We start from the raw sequence: 5,088 nt of genomic DNA, 5'->3' as shown, positions 1-5,088 counted from the left end.
GGGCAGAAACTAAGTGGCCTCACCTGCCCAGCCACAATAGAAGAAGCATGTATGTTGGGCAAACGTGTCTAGAGTGTGAATCTATGAGCACGTTTGTGGCATGGGTGCTGGAGTGTGTGCTGCGTGTTGTGGGAATGGTGGGTGGGTGTGAATGTGTATGTGAGCTGTATGCATCCAAGATGTAAACAGAAAGCAGAGAGGCTGATGCTGTGAGCCACAGACAGAAACTTCACAGACGAATTCACTCCATGTGAACCCGTGTGCACTGCCCATACGTGTAACTGGTATGTAGGTCTAAGCTAGTGTTTTGTGTGTGTAAAAAGCTGTATGAGTAGAAGTGTTGAGAACATGCACTTGTATATATGAGTATTGAGGGTTGTTAGGGCCTGAATGCCGATGTCTTCCCCAAATTCACATGTATGGACCTGACCCTAAATATGAAACTATTGAGGGGAGTTTCTAAGGATAGAACTAGTGTCCTTATAAAAAGACAGAGGCCTTGCCACTCCTGCCATGTGAGGACAAAGCAGGAAGGGGCCGTCATTGAAACAGGCCTGACCAGATACTGAATCTGTGGGGGGCCTTGATCCAAGACTTCCCAGATTCCAGAGCTATCAGAAATAAATTCCTGCTCTTTATGAAGTTCCTGTGGTACCCTATACAGCAGGCTGATGAACAAAATCAGGTGCATTCTGTACATACCTGTGCCTGTGTTTTGGCCAGGACTGGGGACAGGACTGTAGAGCAGGACAGTGACAGAGTCTTGTGTCCAATAAGCTCAGGATCCTTTCACCCATGATCTGTTGTAATGTATTTATGCTGAGTGAAACCCTAAAGATGTAAATCAAAAAAGGCTTCAATTGCTATCTTAGTCCCTTTTCTGTTACTGAAACAAAATACATGAGGCTGAAATTTTCATAAAGAGACTTAGTAGCTCACAGTTTTGGAGCCTGAGGTCCCAAGATCTGGTGGCCCCAACTGGTTGGATTCAAGTTAGGGTCTTCATGATAGAAGTATATGCAAGAGAGGGGGCTTTTGAGCCAACACATGGAAAGAAAGGAAATAAGAGGCCAGGGAGGGGACAGACTCTTTCCAAAGAACCTACTTTCCAGGGAATGGATCCATGGGTGCAGGACCTAAGTTACCCTCAAGTCCAGCCTTAGTCCCTCAGTAAAATGGTCCTAACCCACTATACCACAACATTAAAGACCAGGCCCCTAGTACAGGAACCTGTAGGAGACAAACCTTATCAGGCCATAGCAGACCCCTTCATGATATCACTAGCTACTCAAACCTAAGCCCCCAGACACTCTTCCATTCTTGGCCCTACCACCAGGAGGAACCCTTGACCCACAGAGCTGGACAATGCAGTAGACTGTCATAGCTTTCTCTGATTCTGAACTTCAATGAAATGGGCCCGAAGCTGGGGCTGACCAGTTCACGCCAACTCTCCTCTGCTGACATCTGTGATGTGGACAAAGAGCAGACAATTCCCCCACCACCCTGATGTCTCCTGAAAGCTGCTTACTCTATTAGGACCCCCTCTGCTATGGGGCTGCTGTTCCTTCTTGGCTCATTTCTCTTTGCTTTTGTCTAATGAGGTGCAGGAATTGTCAAAACTGACAATAGAATTACCTGGGGCTCTAGATTCTGTCAATTTCCATTAGGAGCCCAGGGAGAGAAACATCGAAGCACAAGGACACCTTGGCACTGACACCGCAACCAACTTCACTGTGAGAGCAAACAAAACAACCTTCCCCCAGACGCTCACCCGGGGACGATGAGTCAAACTGGCTTCAGGACCAGGCTGCAGGAACCCCTCACCTGCTGTCCTAAGGAGCCAGAGCCCCTGAGGGTGGCGGGCCTCATGCCAGCAGCATCAGCATCAGCTGGGATCTGCCCAAGCAAGGTTCAAGTCCTCTCCCTATTTGAATGACCTATGAAAGCTCCAAGGTCTCCCTCAGATTGCTACAGTTTCCTGGGTGACTTGTGCCCTCCTGACCCCTCTGGTTTTGAGTTGTTGGTGAATTTGTTGGTACATGGACCATCTCTCTGAGTTCCCTGCCCTCCATGTGCTTTCTTCAGATCCCACAATTTCAACCTATTGTGGAACTTCCCTTTTCACTCAAAGTTAATCTTTTCAATATGGCACCAGAACAGTTGGACAAACATACACAAAAAGTGACTCTAAACTGCAGCTAAACTCAACCTAAATTGCACCACTTGTGCAAAGATTAACTCAAAATTAATTTGGAATGGATCATCATAATAATTCTCTATAAATTGCGAGACTATACAATTTCTAGAAGGAACTACAGGAGAATATCTCTGTGACTTTGGTTACAAAAAGAGGTTTTAGATAAAATGCCAAATGCATAAACCATAAAGGAAGTAAAAAGGTAAACTAGGTATTATCAAAATTTAAAACTTTAGCAAATGACATTGCTAATAAAATACAATACAAGCTGTAGATAGGGAATAAATATTTGCAAATCACATTTTTTGACAAATACTTCTATTATGGTTTGTGTCTAGTTGTCCCCCAAAGCCTCATGTAGTCATTAGGCAGCTTCTGGAGTTTGTTATTGATACTTAATCCAGTGCTGAGATTATGGGTGTGAATGCCCTGGGCAGATACTCTGCATAGCTAGCTGCCTGAGCTGCTGCCACTCCCTTCGCTCTCTGCTCTTTGCCATCACCAGGAATGACTGCCCTCAGCCATGTGCCATTCTGACCTGGAGCCAGCTAAGTATGGACTAAAACCTCTACTGACTGTGAGCTAAATAAACCTTTCCTTCCTTTATTTTGGGTGGTGGGTATTTTGTCCCAGCAATGAGAGAAGAGTAACTGAGAGAGACAGCTTCTATCTAGAATATACAAAGTACAATCAAGCAGCATATGGTGACACATGCCTGTAATTCCAGTACACTGAGAGGCAGAAGAATCATAAGTCAGAGTCCATTCTGGGCAACTTAATGAATTAGTAAGAACCTGTCTTAAAAAATATAAAGGACTAGGCATGCAGCTCAGAGTGAAGCCCCTGGATTCACTCCTAGTACCTCAAAAATCCAAAACAAAACTTGAAGCTCAACAACAGGAAAGCAAAACCCACTGGAAAAAAAAACATAGAGCAAAGATTAGAACAGGCACATCTCCAAAAAAGGTACAAGGATGGCCACAAATGCATAAGAAAAGATACTCAAAAGCATTAGTCACTAGTGAAATATAAAATGGAAACCACAATGAAATACCACTACAAGTCAATCAGAGTATCAAAACTGTGAGTGTACTTGACACATTGAAAGTGCCAAGTGCTGGCCGGGTTGCAGACACACACACACACACACACACACACACACACACACACACACACACACACACATGCAGGGACAAAGCAAACAGTACGGTAGCCACTCTTGCAGAGCTAACCATACTCTAACATTTCATTCTACAATTCTACTCTCCTTTGATGAAGAAAAGTGAAACATGAATGGGAATGTTCAGAGCAGCTTTATCCACAATCATGCAAAAGTGGAAACAACCTAAATGTTCTTTAACTTGCAAATAGATAAACCATGGGACTTCTGTAAAATGAAATACTTAAATACGGAAATTTTTAAAAAGGAAGAAGTGGTTGACATGACAGAATGAATCAATATCAAATGCATTTTGCTAAGTGAAAGAAATCAGATGTAAAGTTCATATATTGTAGGACTTACATGACATTTATATGACATTCTGGAAAATTCTGAAAAAAACCTAACTATAAGGACAAAGAACCCTTTTGCTGTGGCGACCACAGCCATGAATATGCCCAGGCTTCAGAAGAGGCTGACCTCCAGCGTCCTCCGCTGTGGCAAAAAGAAGTTCTGGTTGGATTCCAACAAGACCAATGAAATTGCCAAAGCCAACTCCCGTCAGCAGATCCGGAAATTGATCAAAGATGGGCTGATCATCCGCAAGTCTGTGACGGTGCATTCTCGGGCGCGATGCTGGACGAACACCTTGGCTCCCTGGAAGGGCAGGCACCTGGGCATCGGTAAGCGGAAGGGTACGGCCAACATCTGATGCTGGAGAAGGTGACCTGGCTGCGCGGAACGCGGATCCTGCGCAGGCTGCTCCAGAGATATAGGGAATCTAAGAAGATCGACCGGCACATGTACCACAGCCTGTACCTGAAGGTGAAGGGGAGTGTGTTCAAAAAAAAGGAGATCCTCATGGAGCACATCCGCAAGCTGAAGGCCGAGGAGGCCCACAAAAAGCTCCTGGCTGACCAGGCCGAGGCTCGCAGATCGAAGACCAAGGAAGCATGCAAGGGCCGTGAAGAGCGCCTGCAAGCCAAGAAGGAAGAGATCATCAAGACCCTGTCCAAGGAGGAGGAGATGAGGAAGTAGCGCCCTGCGTGTAGAGAGCGGGGAGATCCCAAATAAAGGAGTTCTTATCCATTCCTGAAAAAAAAGACAGAGGAGAGTGTGGTGGCTGGGGCAGGTTGGGGTAGGAGCTGACTCTAAAGGGGACAGGAGAGGGGATTTTTAGAGTAAATGAGTTGTTTTTTCTGGATCCTGACTGCAGTGTGGGTTCATAATGTCTCACCAAAACCTATTGCACTGTACAACATAGAAAGCAAATTGCACTATATAAATGTTTAAAAACTGATCAGAGAGTTGGAAAAACTTTCCAACTTACAAACTGATAAATAAACCAAACTTTATTATAAGTAAATCATAGATAGCCAGGCATGGTGGGGCACACCTGTAAACCAGCACTCAGAAGGCTGAGGCAGGAGGATCGCTGTGAGTTCAAGGACAGCCTGAACTGCATAGTGAAACCCTGTCTCAAAAAAAAAAAAAAAAAAGAAAGAAAGAAAAAGAAAAAGAAAGAAAGAAAGAAAAAGAAAAATGAACCATAGCTGAAATAATAGCATAAATGGAAAAGAAAATAACCTAAATTACTGGAGTCTAAATTACTGGAACCTAAATTACTGGAAAACAGTTTTAAAGCAAAGGGACTACACACAGGTACCATACTTCAATCAGGAAATTTGCTTCCTGCAGGTGTATGGGTTAGCAATTCTAAAACAACTTCACC

General features: G+C 44.2%; 1 pseudogene; it reads left to right on the top strand.

Annotated features, from left to right (window-relative positions):
• The first annotated feature begins 3,804 nt into the window (after window positions 1-3,804).
• LOC101592733 lies at window positions 3,805-4,394 on the top strand (annotated as a pseudogene).
• Window positions 4,395-5,088: the final 694 nt, after the last annotated feature.

The sequence above is a fragment of the Octodon degus genome, unplaced genomic scaffold (assembly GCF_000260255.1).
Source record: "Octodon degus isolate 3935 unplaced genomic scaffold, OctDeg1.0 scaffold00009, whole genome shotgun sequence".
Taxonomy (NCBI): Eukaryota; Metazoa; Chordata; class Mammalia; order Rodentia; family Octodontidae; genus Octodon; species Octodon degus.
The sequence above is the reverse complement of the archived record's forward strand: the minus strand, read 5'-3'. Positions and strand labels throughout refer to the sequence as shown.